Raw genomic sequence first — 22,658 nt, forward strand, 5'->3', positions numbered from 1 at the left:
ACGATTAAACCGGACGAGAGGCGAAGGTCAACGTGCGTTGTAACAAGCTCGAGAAAAAAAGAAGGACAGAAAGAAAGAAAGAAAAAAAGAAATAACAAGGATATACTTAGGAGAACACTAACTCCGAGCGTAGGGCAAAAATATTTTTATATTTTTATGCGTCCCGCATGAAAGTTTCTACGCGATGATTAATTCAGACGATTCTACAAAATTTTCAAACTCCTCTTCCGGAGTTTTTCTCATGGGTTTCTTTTTCTTTTCTTTCCTTTTTTTCTTTCTTTTGTATAAAATTCAACGTATGTGTACCTCCGGCGAGAAAAATAGTTGTAACTAGCTAAGGGAGTCGCACCATCGAGTAAGTAAGTACAAGTACTTATATGTATTTGTATATGTGTGTGTGCGTGTGAGTGTATCGAAGGACAAGTGACGCAGAAGTCACGCGTTGTATCGAAGTCTCTTATCCTGTTCGGTGTCGTAAGAAAGTTCGTTTCCTCGCTTTACGAGCACCGTTATGGGACATGGAAGTTCGATCCCTCTTCTCTATCCACTCTCTTTCTCCTTCTTCTTCTTCTTCTTCTTCTTCCTGATCCTTTTCTTCAAGCTTTCCTTCTCCTCGCTATTTTCACCCTACCAAGAAACCGAACTAGTAACTAATGTCCATCGTCTTTTCCACGGCTCGTAACTTCGACTTCCTTTATTCTCATGAGATTCTACTCTAATCGACAAAAAAAAAAAAGAGAGAAAGAAAAAGAAATAAATCAAACCTACATACATATATTTATATAAAACACGATTGGTATACGATATTTATAAATGGATGATTATAGTTTACGACGAATAAAAATAATTTTAATTTCTCTCACGTGTACAAAGAAAAACTAGACGCAGCTGTAAGTTTAAATACAAAAGATAAAGGAAAAAGAGACAAGAAAGTTTTGTTCTCCCTGCGGTATCGAAATTTCATCGAAGAGTTCCTATTGAAAGAAATTCAGCTGACGTACAACTAAATGAAACGAGATGAAGAGAAGGAAAGAGAGAGCTTTGCCGAAGTTAAAGAAGAAAAAAGAGTTAAAACTCGGAGACGAACGATGGGGCTATCGCATAAAGCCGAAAGAAGCTTTATCCTTAAAAACGAAAAAGAAAGAAGAAAATTCGAACTTTCCACTTATCTAACCTATGTTACCAAAGCATTTACTTTGTCGTAAAGAGAAACAAAAATAAATAAAGAAAGAAAACAAGAAAGACTAATTTCTATCGAACGTTCCAAAACAAGGTTTTAATTCTGTCTCGCTAATTACGTATATACAATAACATGTACGATTAAGTACAAAGATTATCGAATAATTTTTCTACGTTAAAAATCTTCTTAAAAATACAAATCGTTTCAACGCTTCTTACAAAATAAATATTTAAAAAGTATAGTTTTAGTTACCTTAAGGATCCATTAAATAGTAGCACTTAACGTATGACGGGCTGCATCTATTAATAATGATTTCTTCTAACTTATATGCGATCCGGTATAAATGCAAAGTCCTCACCATTAAATGTTCTTCATGAATGTTGAATACACGCGATGCGTCGTATAATGTACTACACGTCCTTACGTCTCTCACTAGGTCTCTCTCGCGAATGTCAGACTAAACTAAAGCTATGTAAATTTCATGACCGTCTTGAGATCGAGAAGCGACACCTACTGTGATTGAACGTGACGTAGATAGTACTGAAACAATGTATCAAATATTTATAAACACGTGTCGATAGATGCTACGTAAAATGTTCACCTTTATTTACAATACATCGGAGATGGAACTTAAATATTGTAAACAACACCGAACAAATTCTCTACATGTATATATGTATATGTACGCGTATACATATACACAAACATACACACTGAATGAAAGAATAAAATTTATTAAATAATAAAATGTTCTACATTAGATGAAAGAAGAAGAAAATTTGATAGCTATTTCAAAGATATCCCCATAATAACACCGCCTCTAGGTTTCGTTATAACCGTATAACAAGACAAAAGTCTGCGACGTATCCGTGCATTTATTCGAAATACCGTTTCCAAGGCTTCACGTACGACAATTATCGGTCAGATCGATCGATCGATCGATGGATCGATCGATCTATTAGGGGATGAAAGCCGCATCGTACACGATCGCGTTGTATGCAGTCATTGGTTTGCCGATGGTTCGGTATCGTGTTACACAAACGTTCACGAAACTCTTGTATTATAATTTAAATCTACCTGTTACTACTAAATGTTGTTTCTAAAGAAAAAACAAAGTCATCTGTTTCTACTCATTTCGATATACGATAACAATCATACGAAAATGATTGCAGATGGTTCCACTAAAATTGAATTCATCGAAAACAACGCACGAAGAGATTTATTGATAATTAAACGTTCGTTTTTGGAATGAGCCCACGTACGATTATCGCGATAGGTAGTCGTGCGTACTAATTGCTGTAATTACTTCTACGATTTGGGCAGATAGAAGTGGATGGATTTCAGGAAATAATTACTACGATTCCGTACAAGTTTCGCGCAATTACGGGCGGATGAGGCTCCGTTCCAGAAGGGAAAAGGGAATGGTTGAAACTACAGGGATTTCCTCGTACGTTTTGAAGCCGAAAATCCGTGTCCACGAAATGAGATTCGCTCTGGGTGACATGGACGACAAAAGATTTCGATTTTACTAGACCGCGTAAACGGAACAATGGGAAAGAAACGAAAAGAGTAAGAAGGAGAAAGAGAGAGAGAGAGAGAGAGGGAACTGCACATATGACGTATGTACGTAAATACGTCTAAAAAGAATGCAAATACCTGCACGTAGAAAATTACATAGCCTAAGGAATCTTTTAATTAACCTTCCCTTCAACAGGAAAGATAACGAGCAGTCTGACAGTACGTATAAAAATGAAACAAACAATACGCGTACTTTCTGCTTCGTATGCATATAACAATCTATGTGTACATAACGTGAGTTTACGTTCATAAGAAAGAAATCACATGATTTTTAAAGTTACCTTTTTCTTGCCGATATCTTAAAACATAGGACTATGAAAAACGAAGAGAACAAGAGAAAGTGAGTTAGACAAGGAGATTGTAAAGAAAGGAAGAGAAAGAGAGAAAGAGACGAAAAGTCAGAAGTTTCTACAAATTGCAAGCTCGCAAGTAAAAGCGGCAAAGTATTGTTAGGAAAGCGCTCAAGGCGAATGGTGGTTTTGAATGATGAGAGAGACGGTGAAAGGGGTGCGAGCATAAGGGCAGAGGAGTGTATAACAGTCAACGATGATACCAGTGGGGAAAACAATAGCGCATAGACGCAATACGCGTTTGCATCTCTCCATGGGGATGGTGGATGGTTTCATTCGCTAGGAATGGATGCGAACGTGTAGCGTTCGAATTCTTTTTGACGTTTGTCGATACAACGCGTGAAATTTGTGCGCGAACGGATCAAAGCCGGCATCGTTCTTTAAAGAATAAAACGATGTTTTCGTTAAGTTTATTTCTTTTCCAATAGAACATTAAATAAATTTTAACTTTTGCGCTTACTAGAATGAAAAAAAAAAGAAAAAAGAGAGAGAGAGAGAGGGGGAGGTCTTTTTGCATTTCTCTTTCTCTTTGCATGCCAAAAAGGAAAACCATGTATGTGCTGGTACTTCGAGCTAATCGACTTTTAAAAGTTCGAAGAGCGATCTATCGAAGCGATAAAAAACAAAGAGAGAAGGGGATGGAGGCAAAAAGACAAAAGAGTGGAATCTCCATTAGCTCGGAAACAATGCGACAGTCGCCCTCTCAAGCCGCGTTCGAACTCGAACATCACGTACGCGAGAGGTAGACGGGTAGTGGGTTAACGTACCCCAAAGAGGAGAAAGAGAGTGAGAGAGAAAGAGAGAGGAAAAAGAAGCAAGAGAGAGAAACATATATACATATAGAAGTACTCTTGCGCTCCTACAGCGAGACACTTGTCGAGAAAAGCGATTTTCAGGTCGCACGAGGGCCTCCTCGACGTGCTTTCTCTCTCTCTCTTTCTCTCTCTCAGCCATTCGTTCTTTCTCTATCTCTGTCTGTCTGTCTGTCTGTCTGTCTGTCTGTCTGTTTCTCTCTCTTTCTCTCTCTCTCTCTTCCTCTCTAGACGTGAAATCGAGCGACGCTGATCCGCATGCCATGTCGAAAAGATCCTAAGCCTTTCCGGAGATCCCACGAAAGTCCGCGAAGGAAGTCTTGAAAAGCGGAGAAGGAAGGAGGTTAATCCGATCGTCTCGCAACTCTCTGCGAATTCCGATTTCAAAGAATGTCTAGATCAACGCTCTGCAACATTCGTAAAGCAATTTGTTGGATTTACGTTCACTCAACGCAAGTTGCTTTTATAATTATTTGATATAATACGACAGAAGAAGATATTACCTAATTGTAAATGTTGTGTTCAGAAGGAAGAAAGAATAAAGAAAAAGAAAATAAATGCGAGAAAGAAGTTAACTATATGTTGATTTACAATGGTCGATTCGAGACTGATGTTCGAAATAAAGAGAAACAGATCGACGAAGAAAAAAACAAAGATGACGATAAAGACAAGGTCTATTCTTAAATCTTTCCTTTCTAATTTGCTATTTAAAATGTAGTATCAGTCTAAATATCTTTTTTTCTCGTACGATCTATGTGATAACATACAGAAAAAAAGAAAAAAAAATGGAAAAATAAGAAAAGGAGGCCTTTGGGTAATCAATTAAAATAATAAACGACGGCAAAACGACGTTCAATTCCTAGGGAAACTTGTCGAGAAAAGGATTGAAATGTTCGCGAGTGGATATCTAACGTTTTATAGAGCTTGAAATCGCGCGAGTATTTCACGGGCCACTCGATGTTAGAAGACGAAAGTTTCGAGGAGAGGAGTAGTTTTCTGCGCTTTGCAATCAGAGATCCCCTCGAAAAGCGGTTCAAACTCGAAGGTAGTTCTTCGACCTTCTTGAGGCGGATTACATTCGACATCGATAGCACGTTTGCGGAACGTACAAGTCCGAGGGGTCGGCAATGTTCCGAGACTTTGAACGAACCTTAAGCCTTCTCTCTCTCTCTCTCTTATCCTTCCTTTTGCTTTTCTCTTCTCTCATCATCCCCTTCCTTCTTCTATCCCCACTTATTCCGTCCGTTAGACGTCCAAGTAAATACGGTATCTGTCTGAGACGGATCTTCCGGCAGATAATGCGGCCACGGCCTTCCGAAGTTTCACCATCGCATGAAAGGCGATTCACCCTGACCAAAGTCGTTCGCCAAGATTTCCCGAGTTCTACGAAAAGTTGGCACGTGCGGTGCTTAAGTAATCGCAACAACTAAGAAGAATGCTGTTATCCACGATGCTGCACGCGAAAACTTATCTGGGTTTACGTATAATTCGTTTCATTACATGTACAAACGAAATAATCATAACCGTGCCGTTTAAAAACGCTCAAGAGAAGAAAAAACCTTAATTATTGGAAAATGAAAGCTACCGTTAATGCTAGTTTCTTCTTGCTTTAAAACAAAATGGAGAAAGAGAGAGAAAGAAAAATAATTGAAAATAACGAGGAAGAAGGAGAACGAGTTGTGCGTTTAATTGAAATTTTCACAAGAGCGTCTTTTTTTTGTCGAGTACTACTTCCCCCTCCCAATCCTTTTCCCCCATCTTCCGAGCTTTAATTAAATTCGTTTGTATATCAAGGTGGAACCGGTGAAAGGAACTAACGTGGAGAAAGTAAAACGACACTTTGCGTCTGGTGTTGCCCTGGTTGATGTTACCAATGCACTTGTTTCCTCCGGAAAATCTTCTCGTTCGCGTTCGATGCTACTATGTTCTCTCTCTCTCCCTCTCCCTCTCTCTTTCTCTTTCTATATCTTTTATCTTCGATGGCAAAGAACAGATCCCAACGACGACGAGCGAACGACACCGAGATAGAACTTTTACTTCTCGTCCTTTTTCTTTTCTTTTACTTCTGTTTCTTCTTCTACCTCGATCTATTTCATTACTTTCTCGAGAATTTTTCTCTCGCGGGAAGATAGATAGAAAGAAAGAAAAAAGAAAGAAAGAAAGAAAGAAAGAAAGAAAGAAAGAAAAGAGAGACTGGTGAGAAAACGAAAGATCGCAATCTACTAAAGAATCGTATCTACGGGATCGTTTTCGTCGGAGAGATGGACCCTCGCCTCGTAAACGATGAAAATTTAAAGAACGAACCACAGGAATACCTCTTATCTATGTCGTATGTATGTTTCGCAATGATCGACGATCAATCTCAGAAAGAAATATATATCCTTTTCGATCGATCGTTTCCTGCCTTTTTCGGGATATATGATATAGTATATATTCATAAAGTATCGGTTTTTTTAAAACTGGAATGGATAGAGATAGTATGAAAAAAAATCTATTTAATAGATATAAATGATAAATTTGTTCCAAGCGAAAAATCAATTTACATTGACTCGATTTTTGTCTATGGGAATGTTTCAATTCATATTGTCCGTAGCACGTACCGATTAGTTTTAATGACTACAATCGCCATAAATTCTTTTTACGAAGTGCCAGTGTATATATATATGTAGAAATATTCAATAGCGTATAAACGTCCAGTTATTTTCGAGACAAGTCATTTCGGTTTCGACGAAAGGGAGTTACATATGCCTGCACGTTGTATGTATGTATATATACATATATATCTATGTATATATGTATGTACGAACGTACGTCGTTAACGTTATTCGAGCAACGGAGCGAACGTTCGAGTCAGATAGCATCGATGAAGCAATACTCGAAAACAATACCAGCTCGAGCAAATAACATCGTTGCTGCCTTAGCCGGAGCAGTGGCAATCTAGCGTAACTATCGAACGGCGATGCGGCGGTGAGCTTTATGAACGCGTTAAAATAGAATCGACGTACCATTCTCGTTCGATACCGCCGATAACTTCGATCAAGAACTGACAAAAACGAACAGTCCGTCGTTTAACGAACGAGACAATGATCCGCGTTGGAATTCCATCCGTTCTAACTTGAAACGTGAATTGTTCCTAACTATTTATCGATGAAAAGAAAAATAATTATCGACGTGGCACTGCCGATATCAAATGTTCGATAACAAATGTAATTCGATAAGGAAACAATATAAGAAAATGTTAGAACGATGCTAAAGCGAACAAGAAAGAAGAATTCTCTCGTACGAATGAAAAACTTAGACGGAAAAAACTTAGATGGAAAATTCTTTGAAGGGATAAGAGAAAGGATAAAGAACAAGAAGGATGTCATATTATTTATCTCGCACGAAGTGTGACACACCCGCGGAGTGACGCGAAATGACAAAATTATTCCGAGTGCTTTGAAATCCTTGCGAGTGGTAATTCCACGTTGATGGGTGAACGGGTGTGCGTTAGACCGAGAAACTAAGGTAAATTATCTTCGAATATTCCGACACCATTATTCACTTGAGTTGGCCCGTACGATCGGCACGCGAAATCTTGCATAGTTTCCGTCATACTTTTCGCGAACAAAGCCGAAAGGTCCATTCGCGTGGAAATCAAAGCTACTCGAGTCGAATAGCAAAGTTGTAGTAACTTTCAGAGAAGCGCGTGTAAGATCTAGTCTCGCGAGTGAATCATCGAATCCGATGAACAAAATCGTTTCGTTTGATTAAACCTAAGTTTTCCTGGAGGTGCAATTGTTTTCGAAGGACGAACGGACGCAAACGAAGTGGAAGCTTTCAGCATGAGCACACGTAGTACGTGGATGGATGAATTCCGTATAGTCAAGAAAAGAAGGAACGAAGGAAGGAAGGAAGGAAGGAAGGAAGGATGGAGGTCAAACGGACTCGAACGTTCGTCGAATAAAATATTCCGACACGTCCGAAGTTGGCGCGACCGACGCTTCTTCATTCGGCTCGCTAAATTAAATCCTCCAGTCCTGCCACGTCCACCCATGAGCCCAACCTCTCCAATCTATTCTCTTAAACCGTTTGACCGTTTCAACGTCCTAGGAAACTTCTCTTGCAAATCGTCCATATCTCTCTGCTTCTTATCAGATTAATTTAAAATTATTATACACCGGATCGTGAATTTTGTAATTCATAAATATAAAATAATAATTAATTGACGTTGTAAAGTGTTTAACTTCATTATTCCATTCATTTTTTTACGATTTAACTGACGGTATATACAGCAAGTATTTCTTTTAATCAAATTATCTTATACAATTATTATTTTTTCAAATACGTAGTTTATATTTCATTCCGTCGCGGTTCCTTGAAATATTTCAATCATCCAAAAAGCAGGAAAACGATGAGAGAGAAAGAAAAAGAAAGATAGTGAGAATTCACTCGCAATCTGGCATAAAACGTGATCAAAAATTCACTAGCATTGCATTAATCATACATGCTTGAAAAAGCATAAGCTCTTCGTGTCACGGTAAAGGCAAAGTTTTTCGTCGTCCTTGATTGCGAGTTGCTACCCTACCTCCATGGCACTTTGCTTTCTTCGTTGTAGGTAGGTACTCTGAAAGGAGTAAGGGATGCATGCAAATGGAGATAATGTGCTGTACGATTGTAACGCAGCCCGAGTCCATATGTAGAGCGAATTGTCGACAAAGACGGCTACGACGACGATGACTATAGTCAACGTTTGGTTTTGTCGTGGGGTTAGAAACGATTGAGGGTGTTCGAGGGCACCAGAAAGGGGTCGACGCATAATACGAAGGATATTACAGGGTTTCGTATGCAAAACGAGCCGTCACTACCGACGCCGTAGGGCCTCTTTCTTTCTTTTTTTATCTTCATCTTTCTCTTTCTTTCTTTCTTTCCTTCTTTTATTCTTTCTTTCTCGATCAAAGCCACGGACATGCTTGAACGATATCGACTCGCACGAGAGGTCGCCCGAAATACGAGACACGATTACACCAAGTTACTGTGTGAGTTACAATCGTATCGTACTCTGAGATCACTGTGGTTCGTTTCAATAAAGGAATACTTGTCTCGAACTGAGTTATTGGAAAAGCGTTACATTTAAGGGTCTTCGGAGATCACAGATACATTAAAAGAATACTTTTAACTGATCGAAAGGGAAATGGAAAAATTACGAAAACATTCTTTATACTCGATCGACTTTTTAATGCATACATTTAACTTTCTTCTTTTCTTTCAATACTATAAAGCGAGAAAGAATAAAAGAGAGAGAGAAAGATAGAGAGAGAGAGAATATTCTTATTAATTTTTCAATAAAAATTATTATTAGAACAGATGTACTTTCGAGTTTTATACTTTTAATTAAATTTCTTTTCTTAAACCCATCTTATCTAATATATATTAAAAAGATGATATTCCGCGATTTATTATCCGAATCAAGTGAGATACCCTACCATAAAGAATGCGTCTCCCGACATAAAACGACACTCGCTTCTTCGATTTTTACGACGTCTAAGACTGACAGCTTCCTGTAATTTATTGGAATTCCTAACACGATTGTTTCCTGTCAACGGGATAAACATCGATGATCAGAGGAGAAAAGCTCGATCGTTTAGCCCCTTATTCTTTCGAACAATAAGATCTACAAATGAAACGATAGTGATATAGAATAGTGAGAACGAATGCTCTTGAAATAAACTCCGTAAAAATACAGGTGAGATTAATGAAGAAAACAAAGAGAGAAAGAGTATGGCAGACCATAGACGCTATCGATATTTTTTTCAAAGATTAATCGAATTGAAATATTTGTAGAAAATTTTTATCTCCTTACAGGAACATTTTGATATGAAACAACGAACGTTAAATATCTGAGTTTTTCTTTTACGATCTCACGCATCTGTTTTCACCTTTTCAATGAAATTTTTTACAATGATCGTGTATTACAGAAAGCTTAGAAAAAAAAATAATAAATAAAAGAAAAAGTAAGGGAAAAAAAAGAAAAAAAATAACCAAGGAAAAATATAAAATACAAAAAAAAAGGAAAAAGAAGAACGAGAAGGCAAAGAGTTCGACACTTTTGCGTTTTCGACGAACGACGAAACGAGATTTTCATGCGAAGTGTAAAACACGACGAGATCGAAAAAGCCTCCACGTCGATCACACCGAGCTTCGTGTCGTTCGTTCGTTGGTTCGTTCGTTCGTTGACACCTACGCTCGTATTTAAAACATCGAAAAGAAATAAAAGGGACGAATAGGTACGTTCAATCCAGGCTCAACGTGAAAAATAGCAAACAAATTGGAAAGATGAACTTGGAGAAAAACAAGAGATAGAGAGAGAGAAAGAGATAGATAGATGGATAGATAGATAGATATAGAGAGATAGAGAGAGCTTTTGACGCGTACAACTATTTCGATCGACAACGAGAAACCGTTTGCTCTCGTTAAAGTAGAGTAATTTCCTCCTCGGGCCTACCAACTCGGGATAACCGAACGTGCCTTTGCATACAGACCGTTCCAAAATACAATTTGGTATGCATGAGCCTAAGATAAACGAAGCCGCATGATCCTCTGACTCCATCTCTCTATAAAATTCAATTTTTAACGTAGAGAAAGAGAAATAGAGAGGTGCGTCGATACGAATAATCGATACTCCGCTCGTGCGCAAACACCGCAGAAACTACGGATCGTAAGAGATAAAAGAAAAAGAAAGAAAGGGAGAGAAAGAGAGAAAAAAGGGGAGGGAGGGAGGTAGGGAGAAAGATAGAGAGAGAGGCGGACAGAGAAAAAGAAATGACATGTACGATATGAGATGGATCTGTAACTCTAATGAAAGGTCGGTTCGTCCAGAAAGCAAAAAGAAAAAACTAAAATAAAAAGAGAAGAAATAAGAGAAAAAGATAGAGAGGAGAGAAAGAGAGAGAGAAAGAGGAGAGAAAAAAAGAAAGAAAAAATAAAAGAGATAGAAGGACAGACAGAGGCACTCGAAATATTTTTCTTGAGAGCACGAAAGCAACGAGAAAGTGGCAAAGGAACGCTCTCCAGCCACGTAATTACGGTCGAGTCAAAGGAGCCCACGCTTTTCTCGCTTTTCCTAAGCGTTCTCGCGTGTCGTGCGGCAGACTATTTAACGAGAAAAATCTTGACGATCGATGCGAATATTTCTTTCTTTCTTTCTATCTCTCTTTCAGAAACGAAGATTAACGTCATGGTTTTTCATGACTACATTCTACCCAAGCATCGACTCAAAACCCTTTCTATTTATTTCCGTTTTTCCGACACGCATTTTCTTAATGCTTACCATCAACGACAACTTTACTGTTCCATTTTATTTCTCTCTTTATCTCTATCCCCATCTCTACCTCCATCTCTATATCTATCTCCATCTTCATCTCTCTCTTTCTTCCTCCTCCTATCTAACTCTTTTTTCCTTACATTTTTACTCTCTAACCCCTCGGCTCATTAGTTTCTCGAACGATGGAAAAACGATACCGAATGCGAACCTTCGAGAAACGTTAAAAAAAAAAAGAAAAAAGAGGAGAAGAAGGGTAAGTGGTAAGAGGAAAAAAAAGAGAGTGAAAAAATTGCGTACGATCGATTAAATCGACGATCGTCGACTAAAACCAAGAAAATCCTAAACGAAGAGATTTCGTGATCGCTAATCCCTTTTTTTCCTCTCTTATTCCCCTCTTTCTTTGACCTCTCTAGAAAATGTATTATATAAAAAGAAGGGACTTTATCGAGTGGGACTCCCTTATTAAGGAAATCAGACGCATCGGTCGATCCAGGACTCGTTTTTCTCTTTCCGCTAGGATGAACAAGACTCCCTTCGAGTTTTCAACGCGAAGGGTGATATAATTGGATTGCCACTTTGACGAGAACGATTTAACGAGAACGAAGCTTTCCCGACAAGAATTCTCTTACGATTGAAACAGAGATCGTTCGAGAAAAGATAAACTTTTTTACGGGTGACACGTTTCACGTGGACGAGTGGAATATACGAAGGGATGAGATACCAGTTTGTGATTGTCGTAGCTCCTTTAATCGAGACAATGGATAATAAAAGTTTGGAGAGATGAACGAATTTGAAAGGAACAAAATTTATGGTTCTTCCCTCTCTCTGTCTTTTTCGTTCTCGTTCGCTCGTTCGTTCGCTCGTTCGTTCGCTCGCTCTTTAAATGGAATAAGTAGAAAGAGATATAAAATTGGTAGTATAAACAAACTACTTAAAACATTAATGCGTATAAGGAAACAAGATAACAACCATTAACGAAACCACTTATGATACGGTGCAGAATTACGCGAAAGGAGGAAAAGGAGGAAATGGAAGAGGAAGGGGAAGTGGTGATAGTAATGTTGGTGTTTCGTGAAGGATGGTGATTCGAGGTATAAACCGTGGAAGATATCCATCACGTCTACCAACTACTCTGCATAGTAAATAGAGTGTATATTCGGAGGTTGGCTCGATGGGTTTGCCGTACTACCACCACTAACATCAGGGAGGACGCCATCTTAATAGAATCAGGATGATGCTCAGACTGCCTAAGCAGGTATGCGAGAGGATCTGCTCTACGTCTCGTCTTTCGATCGTTCTACTACCTCCTAGGATGATATCGTTGGAAACTGAAATCATCAGGATATAATCTCTACTTCGTCCTTCATCCTCTTTCTCCTTGGGAAAGAACATCATCTTGGGAGTATCCGCTCTGACAAGATCGATCCTCGTACCACCATTTTCCGTCCATCCTCTTCGTCGTTTCATTTACCGCTTTTCGATATTTTAATATTCGCGACGCGAGATGAAATCCTACTACCAACCACCCACCATCGCCTTCTCCTTCGATCCGCCTCTTTCGTGAAATATTCATGATAGTCTCGCGTTCTCCTCGTCGTCGATGAGAAAGAGAAACTTCAGTAGAGTGTGTGTGTGTGTGTGTGTAAAAGATAGGCAGAAAGAGAGAAAGAGAGAAAATAAAGGAAGAACAGCGAGAAGGATAAAGTAGTGAGTAGTAAAACGAAGCTACGATAAAGGGTATAACGTTAAAACACCCTGCTTTTGCAACACTCGAGAATTATGCTTTGATACGTCACCGCATTTTTAGATCGGCCTTGCGCCATATAAAAGAGAGAGAGAGAGAGAAAGAAACAAAGTCGACAACCAAGAGACTATTTCCTTTCACTCGCGTAAATTCTTACACCAACGAGTTAATTAGTTTTGCAGCTGACTAAATAATTTAAATGCATTTCCAGTCATATTTATCCTATCGAGTTAATTATTCTTGGGAAGGAGAGCAAAAGAAAAGAAAAAAGGAAAGAAAAAAGCAAAAAGATTTTTATACGTCAGAGGAGAGTAACTCCGCGACTTATTTAAATAGCAGAAGCATCGTCGTGAAGCGAGAGATATTATTTTTTTACCAACTCGAATGTTTTTCCATCGCAAAATGCGAAACGTTGAGGCTCGTTCCTTTTTCTTTTCGTTATATTTATAAAGGAATTTACGTTTTAAATAGATATTACTCTTGGAGAATAATAACGTCAAGTCTCTCTCTCTCTCTCTCTATCCGAGTCTTTTTCTCTCTGTCTCTCTCGTAGATTCGTTTGTCATCCATCAAAACTCCATTGTTACGACTACCCATCTTCTCGAGTCGTTTTCTTCCACTACCATTCCTCATTATCCTGTCACAAATCTCAAGAACTACGACTTTCTTCATCCTTCTTCTATTACTCGTTTTCATCTCTCTCTTTTCTCTTTTCTTCTTCCCCTCTCTCTTTCCTTACTTCACCACTCCACCATACTTTTTACGATTCTTCTCGCACGCTCCAACTTTTTCAATCGCATTATCATCACCGCGAATCACGACGCTTAGGAATACAAATAAATGGCCTATCTCGGTCACTTTATATCTCTTTCTCTCTCTCTCTCTTTCTCTCCTTCTCTCTTACTTTATTCTTCTTCTCGTAAAAAAAAAAAATTAAAGAAAAAAGAAAAAGCTATCCACGAAGTTAAGTATTTCTCACGCGAATTTTCGAAGCGCAACGAGAGTTCTTAACTCAGGACGTTTCTAAAAGAGTTGGATACAATTAACGGCAGACTATTTGTTTTAATCTCGATTCTCGCACGTTTTTTTTTATTTCGGAAGACCGTGATTTCGTTGATTGTTAAGATTATCAAATAAACATTTTCTTTTCTTCGTCGATGTTGAAAGAAGAAACCGGAGGCGAGAATTTTATTATAAAAGAAGGAGAAATAAAAGTGTAAAAATAAAAGGAGAAGAAAAACAATGCAAACGTCGAATACTCGCAAGTTTGCTTGGAAGCATATTCGAGCATTTTCCTTGGACCATCAACGAAAATTAGATTATAGAAACGAGTCACGCGCGAAAAAAAAATAAAAAAAAAAAGAGAGAGAAAAATTTTGTAAAGACAAAGCTCGCATGTAACAAAATCCGAAAGACTTACAGCATGCTCGTAATTTCACTTTTACCGGTCTCTCGGCTCACGATAACAACCTCATCCCTTTCACCTCTCTTTCGTTCATCCACCCATCTTTCTCGCCCGTTCAAAATGTTGAGAAAATGATGATCTTGAATCGGATGATGCACGAGTTGACTACAAAATGATGAAGATCCTTTCCCGGAACTAGATCAAGTATTATCAGAGTAGAATGTATAGTAACTATATATAAGAATGAAGGATAAAAAGTATATAAGTAACGAAAAAAGTAATTTAAAAAAAATGAGAATATAAATATAAAAGAAATTTCATAGAGAGAGAGAGAGAGAGAGAGAGAGAGAGAGAGAGAGAGAGAGAGAGAGGGAGGGAGGGAGGGAGGGAGGGAGGGAGAGAAAGAGAGAGAGAGAGAGAGCACACGTTATTCTATCATTTATCACCGTACTAAAGCTTAAAACCATATTAACCAATTTAAAGATTAACAAACATTAATTATTAGACGAATTGCATCATTTGTGCAAGCAACTACTGCATGATTTAATCTTTTCCCGCGTAATCCTTCGATGTGTTACGCGATGTGCATTGAATAATGCATACATACAACTTATGACAGACCATTCTCTGCAAGTATGTTTTTCATACGCAATTGCGTGCACTGTTGTTCAGAAAAATTATGCAACGAAGAAATAGACGCTCTTATAGGAATGCAAAGTTATTATGAAACGGTATCCTGTACTCGCCTTTAAATTCCTAACGGGACGATTTAACTCCGATCTTAAAAATGCATTAAAACTTTAGAATTCCATACGCGCAAGAGATGGTGGTAAGGTAAATAGTTATTCGTTGGCGTAGTTACGCCACCGATCTCGTTATGAAATAGAATGGAACGATTATTTTTCTCAATGACGAACGAAGGACAATCTCAAACATTTTCCCAAGTCTTTATCGTGACGTTTATCTTGACATTGTCAAGACTTTAGAAGGACGTTAGATAGAGTAGAGAGTAGAAAACCGATTAAATTCACTACGGAATAGGTATCTAAGTACATCCATTAGAGTAATCATTAATGAATACGATTGATCGATTAATTAATGCAAATGTAACGTACGTAAATTATGTCGCCGCTGAAACCGACGTTATTAGACACGAGCACACTCGTGTTTGCCTCAAATTTCTCTACGTCTCTAATCCTGTGTGTGTATGTATGTATATATATATATATATATATATATATATATATATATATATATGCATATATATATGCATAATATACATATAGATATAGGTACCTATATAGCGAGGAAATGAATTATTCGATTAATTAAGATAAACGTGACACACATAAATGTCAGCGGGGTCGTACGAGAGCGTAACAATGAACGTATTAGTATAATAGCTCGGTCGGCCTGAAATTAGCGGAGGCGAGAAAAAGAAAAATGTCGTCTTTCCTTAATGAGCCATTATAATGGCTCGCAGTGGGAACAACGTAGGTATATTGGACTCTGAATGATATTAAAGAAGCTGGACGAGAGAGAAAAGGGATCGTTGGGGGATTCGAGAAGAAAGCGAGACCCGAATAACGTGGATCAAGAAAACTCTTCCAAGAGTAAAGACGGAGTAAAGAGAAGAGGAGTGAATTTATTACGTTGGAAGTACAAGAGGACGGTCCTTAAAGTGAGTTTGGATATTGCTCCAAAAGTACCTTGATTGAGAACTCGATCGTAACTTATTTAAATGTCTGCATAAAAAAGAAAAAAAAAAGAAAGAAAGAAAAAAGAAAAAACGCGAGAGATACCGAGATGATAATTGAGTTGCAGCTTATTGTGCGCATATAATCTATAAAAAGAAAAAGAAAATTAACAGAACGAAAAAAGAACAAGGAGAAAGAAGTAAATCTGAAAAGTAAAAAGAAGATTATATTAAACTTATCAACTAAGACTTATCAACTACGACGTAACTTAAACCTAATTGTTAAGAATGTTCGTTAACGCATTGTTGATGTTATACGCGTAATAAATCTTGCCACACGTAATGAGATTCTCGCACATCTGTAAAAAAAATATATATATATATGTATATATCGACGACGATATATGCCGATTCACTTGTCGCACTAACAATATATTTAAAATAAATGAAAAGTTATATTAACTTCTATTAAAATTAGCACAACGAAAACGATAATTTAAAACACGTTTTAGCACACGTTACTACTCTTAGAGATGTTATCCCGTCGAATGTCCTACGTAAGACTGATCTTATGAATCATAGGTTAAAAGCTTTCGTCCGTCGTCCTTTGGTAAATATCTCTGAATGTTTATTTACATTACGCGTCGCTACTTCGTACGGATATCGGATATCTTTGTATACCGTTTGAAAAAAGAAATTGAAAGGAATAGAAAGTAAAGTGAAAAAAAGGGATTTACCATTCCAAAGTTATTTTCACTTTGTTACCGATTAAAGGGTAAGCGAGGGCATCTTAATCCCTTAACTTCCTCGATTACCTTTCCTCCTTTCTCAATTGGAATCGATTTTGCACTCTCCTAATTCGTTTCGTAATTCATGCCAACGATTCGCCAGCGAAGTAATTGGAACGAGTGTTGAGGGGGAGGAAGAGGGTGGTGGTGATAGTGGTGGTGGGGAGTAAGCGGTGAACGTATTGTAGTAATAGTAGTAGTAATAGTACCTTCTCATCCTTATTCTCCTCCCTTTTACCTTCTCTCTCTCTCTCTCTCTCTCTCTCTCTCTCTCTCTCTCTCTTTAACAATAGTGTTCACGTGGCACTGCATCAAGATCCTCGCACCTGCCGTGCATTAATTAAACCATTCGGTAGGAGTAAGTCTTAACGCGCGAGAAAGCAGCACACATTGAAACACGTAGGAGGCATGCATACATCAAGCAGGACCCGAGCGTGCACAAATTTCCATTCTGATCTCGAAACCAAAACGCGTTAGCTTGAAAGGAAGAAAGAAGAAAAGAAAGAAAGAAAGAAAGAAAGAAAGAACGAAAGAAAAAGAAAGAAAAAAATAATGAGAAAAGGAAAAGAACGCTGGCCCAAGTGTCGCACGTCGCACGTTTTTCTTTAACTCGTTGTATTAATTAACTCCGATAACTGTAATCAAAAATTTTATGGACTACGATAATAATAATAAAATGAATATTAATAATAATAACAAGCACGAATATTTTTATTCCTACGATAAAACAGGCGCGACAATTTTTTTTTATTAAATTTCCAATCCCTCTAGATTATTATGGATTATTACGAATTAAATGACGAGAAAAATTATGATATTGAATGGGCAAAAGAAACTCGATACAACGAATGTATTCGATCGAAAAAGTAAACAGGAAAAAATATAGAAAGGAAAAAAAGATGTAAGATTTCGATTTCTACTATTTTTCGAAATTTCGTGAAGAAAACGTGACTCCGGTCGCAATAGAGATGAAGAGAAAAAGATGGTAAGAGAAGAGATCGGACGATGGTCGACCCATATTGCAGTTCGGTGAATATTGAATTTTGTTGGAAGGAGATTTCCTCCATAAAGCTATCGCAAGGTGAACCGTGAATCGGGTAACAAGGTAGCTGCCTGTCTGAGCTGCGTTCGACGTCAGAGAGCTTTGACGCTGCACCCTGCAGAAGCTGTTTCAGCCGATATGAACGTGCAGCGAACGATATGAAGGCGCGAACGTAATCAATGCCGAATATTTCCCTCCTACTCCACCCCCTTCGATCCTTTATTTTATAGCCATCACGCTCTTTGTCCGGAGTACGCTTTCGACTATGATGCTTCTTCGGATCAGGAATTACAATAACGTGTTATATTAAAGTGTTATACGTTAGTGTTGTAACGTTTATTGAATATAATCGATTAATAATAAAAGAAGCTATGCATCGAAGAACGCATCTGGAGAGAAAGAGAGAGAGAGAGAGAGAAGAAGAAAGAAAGAGATAGAAATAGATAGATCAAAGAATATCAAATATGCACATTATTTTTATTTACTAAGTATACATTTTACAAGTAAATTTATCGACTATATGGTTAGATACGATCAATAGAATTTAATAGATTTGTTATTAATCTTCTTGATAGAATATTCACCGAACATTGGCAAACCAGTATCTAACCATCGAAAAGAGAAAGATACATACATATATAGATGGCTATATAAACAGAGTGTTGTGTTTCGAATAAACGAAACGCGAACAATCCGAGTTGCTTTTTCTGCAATACAGAGCGGACGCATCGAGCGGATTTAATTACGCTCGCGCTTTTGAGAACGGCCGCTTTTATTTCCACGAATCAAGATAAATAATACGAATTCATGAGGACGAGAGAGAGAACAATGGAAAGGTTGGTAGATTCTTGGAATTGAAAAGGCACCCGCGTGGAAAAGGAGATCGTAGAATGAGAGAAACAAAGAGAGAGAGAGAGAGAGAGAGAAAGAGAGAAAAACTGAAAAAGAATGAGAGGAAGCTAGCTCGTTGTCCCTCGGGATAAAACGGGCAGAGTTTCGAGAAAGTTTTTAGAGGCACACCCGTTAAATCGCGATACATATGTATACAGAAGCACACGTTGAAAAAGAAAGAATAACTCTTTCCCTTCTTTTATACATAGATCGAAGCTCGGTTATGTTAAAGTATCCGATATGCTCTCAACCTTGAACCATCTCAACCGCAGAAAGTAAATTACCAAGAGGACTTTTCCGAACACCTTTCGTAAAGCACCACTTTTGCTATATGTAACCCTTTCACCTTTACATCTCTTATGCTCTTCATTCATAAAATCCATCGAAATTTCCTTCCTTCTTTACAAAGATGTTATACAAAAGGGATAAAATCGATTGAAGAAGTAAGTGAGCGAGAAAAAGAAAGAGAGACAGACGGACAGAAAGAGAGAGACAGACTATAACATTAATGAGATTCTCTATCTTTCTCGTTTACAGCGTGTTACCAAGAATAATTCGTTATGCAGCAGAAGCAACGAAGGAGACGAAGGTAAAGTCGGAAACATTTGTTAGAAACAAAGTTAGAAATGGTTTAATAAAACAATGCCGTACGTAGTTACTCGAAGGAAACTCCTACGTATGTGTATACGTAAGTATGTATGTATGCATCTATGTGTGTAAGTACATATGTATATGTATGTAGAAGAAACGGAAGCAGATGTGAAGCGCGATTTAATTGGCACAGTAAATCAGTACTTTTCGTTATTACGATAAAACGACACAACGCCATCGTGAACGATTCGAATGCGTGGGACGAAAGCTTTCGACGGTGATTTTACATGCTATGTGCGTTTCACGATAACCATAACTTAATAGCCCATTTGCGCGAGAAGATAATAAATAGCCGTTCTCGACCGAGCGATAATTCTTTTTTATGACTTTCGACGAAAGAGAGAGATAGAAAAAAAGAGAAAGAGAGAGTGAGTGAGAAAAAATGTGAGAGAGAGAAAGAGAGAAAGAGTTAGAAATGAAAATGAAGATGAGGGAAGATAATAATTATCGTCGTTTTCAACAAAATGTAGGAAAATGTATTTCAATGAGGATCGATGATATATGACGAAATTACAAAATCGATTTCGAACAAATTTTTCGAAGAATGAAAATCATTCTTTCTCCCCTTTTGCACCTTGATAGACACATGTATATATACATACATATATATATATATATATATATATATATATACATAGAAGTATACTATCATATTCATATACGGCTCGTCGAACGCACGATATATTATATATCCTCCTCTCTTTTATCATTTACCGAGCCGATAATACTTCGGGCGCAAGATTGAATTTATCGAGCAAACAGAGTTTATTTTTGCATTTTCGAAAACGCAACAAGCAAAACCAAACAAAAATACCGTTGCACCTATCCATCCCTCTCGGTATTCTCCGATCGATCATCTATTATAAATCTCATGAATTTCACTTTTTTTTTTCTATCACGATTACTCGTACGCCCATACATGGATACATACGTTGCTTTACTAAATAATTCGATACCTATTATTGATAAGATTATATTGATTTAATTATTGCAATTGTCGCTTTATAAAATATTTAAAAAAAAAAGGACACTTGAAGAATAAATGTAAAAAGTCGAGATCTGTAAGGGAAGTGATAGATAATAACGCATCCTACGATCAATTTCATTCTATTCATTCAACGATTTGAATGTTTTAATGAAATTAATCGATTTTATGGGGGAAGGTAGAAAATGAAATTGATCTTCAATGAAACGAGAGACAAACGTGATCGCTACACGTTGAAAAAAGTTGAAGCTTGGCAAAGATACGAGGCAGATGCGTTAGAACGAACGCGCTTGCTACGTTCCGGAATGATAATACCTTGAAGCGCTTGGCGGCATGAAAAGATCAAAGATCGGAGAGAGAGAGGAGGAGGAGGAGGAGAGGGAGAGGGAGAGAGAGAGAGGGGGAGAGAGAGAGGGGGAGAGAGAGAGAGAGAGAGAGATAAAGCAACGTAGCAGTTCGTACACGCGGAACCCTTAGCCTGCAGACTGACGTTTCGCTTTGCCAAGCCCCGCGGAAATAATTTTGCGTGGGCCGAAGAGAAGAGGGAAGAGGAAAGAGAGAGGGAAGCGTCTCTTCTCATTCTGACTGCTTCTCGAACATTTGCTTATACATGAACACGTGTGGATGTGTGTGTGTGTGTGTGAGAGAGAGAGAGAGAGGGAGAAAGACAACAAAAATTGCTTGCTTCGACCTTTGGCACGGAGAACAAATGTAATAAAATAGATTTCATCGATAGTTGGCAAAAAAGCAAGAAAGAAAAGAAGAAGAAAAAGGAAAGAGCAATCACATTTTTGACCTTGCGCCTGACTCGCTCGACTTTCCTCCATAATCTCGACCGTCTGTGTTCGGCCACATACGTGAACAGAATTTAAAAACCCGTTTGGAAACTCCCCGTTTATCGAGGTCAGGTCAATCGTGAGTTGTGGCCGAAAGATAAAGGAATAGCGAAAGAGAGAAAGGGGAAAAGAAAAAGAAAGGGAATGAAAGCAAATAGTAAAATTCTATAGAAAGAGAAAATAAAATTTACATTTTGCAAGATTAGCAGAAGGTAGGTAACTCCATTCGTATTATCTACGTACGAGAGTCGAAAATTACACGTGGCGCTAACACAATGGACGATTTAAAGACAGAACTTTTTAACTTCGTTCTCTCTGTCTTTCTTTCTCGGTCCTTCGTCGTTCTTCCGAAAACTAGGAGGAGAGTGAGAAGCAGGAGAAACTCGGATTCTACGCTCGCCTCGCATTGAAATTAGGGGGGCTGCTTTTACGGCGAATTTAGCCGCACAACGTTGAAACGATTCAGAGACAGACAATGGCATCTTCCCTCCTATGTTTCCGTTCTCCTCTCAACCCCTTCCATTTACATACACCAACTATTCTTTCCTCTCTCGTTTATATGCGAGTCAACGTTGTTTTTCAATTTTCCATCCTTTCTCCCTTCTTATCTTCTCACCCGATCCGCCATTTCGACCGTTCAAAATTATATTTAATTTTAATTACTCCGACGCTCGAATGGTAGCTCTCTTTCATTATCTTCTCAAGATCCTTCTCTTCCTCTCTCTCTCTTTCTCTGTCTCTCATGAATGAATTTAATCATTTATTAATTAGTAATTTATTATATTCTGTGCCGGGAAAAAAGAGAAAAATCTTTTCTCATTTCTCTTCTTTTCCTTTTTTTTTGTCTCTAAGAGTTCCCCGTTCTATCGCGAAAGACATCGAAGTATATAAATATATTAAGGGAAGGGATTTCCTTCGAAAAAGTTTTCTTTCGAGTTTTCGACATACTATCGAGACAACGTTGATGTTTCTTGAGTTACAAAAAAGAAAGAAGGAGTGAAAGAAAGAGAATAAAAGAAAAGGAAACGAAAGAGGAAACACCTGGATGAAGTTGATAACAGCCAAGTTTCATTCTTCGCGGGATCTCGAAGAGAATCGCGATTAATTTCGCGAGAGAGAGAGAGAGAGAGAGAGAGAGAAGGAAAGAAAAAGAAAAAAAAGAAAGGCAAAAGAAAGAGAGATAAGAGAAAGAAGGGATGACGAAGCGATAAAAATAAAAGTGGACGTTCTGAAGAAGAGGAAATTCCTCGAAGCAACGATTCAAGTGAGATGATCGGTAAAAAGAAATGATGCTTAGGGGAGTGGGTGGGTGGGTGGTCGAGAGAAATGAAAGAGTTTTTAAGTCGAGGATTTCTAGAGGCCTTTAGGTACCACTCGTCTCTTGCCACTGCGAGACC

General features: G+C 38.0%; 1 protein-coding gene across 5 annotated transcripts in view; it reads right to left on the minus strand.

Annotated features, from left to right (window-relative positions):
• LOC127063912 (leishmanolysin-like peptidase) overlaps positions 1–22,658 on the minus strand; it is a 238,491-nt gene that overhangs the window by 163,748 nt on the left and 52,085 nt on the right. The window contains exon 1 of one of the 5 annotated variants that reach the window (XM_050994223.1): positions 1,433–3,490. The exons of the other annotated variants lie outside the window; for them this stretch is intronic. The gene's annotated coding sequence lies outside the window, so the exon portion shown is untranslated. Of the gene's footprint in view, positions 1–1,432; positions 3,491–22,658 lie in introns of those variants that run through there. 5 annotated transcript variants of the gene reach the window in all.

Source organism: Vespula vulgaris, chromosome 5 (assembly GCF_905475345.1).
Source record: "Vespula vulgaris chromosome 5, iyVesVulg1.1, whole genome shotgun sequence".
NCBI classification, from domain to species: Eukaryota; Metazoa; Arthropoda; class Insecta; order Hymenoptera; family Vespidae; genus Vespula; species Vespula vulgaris.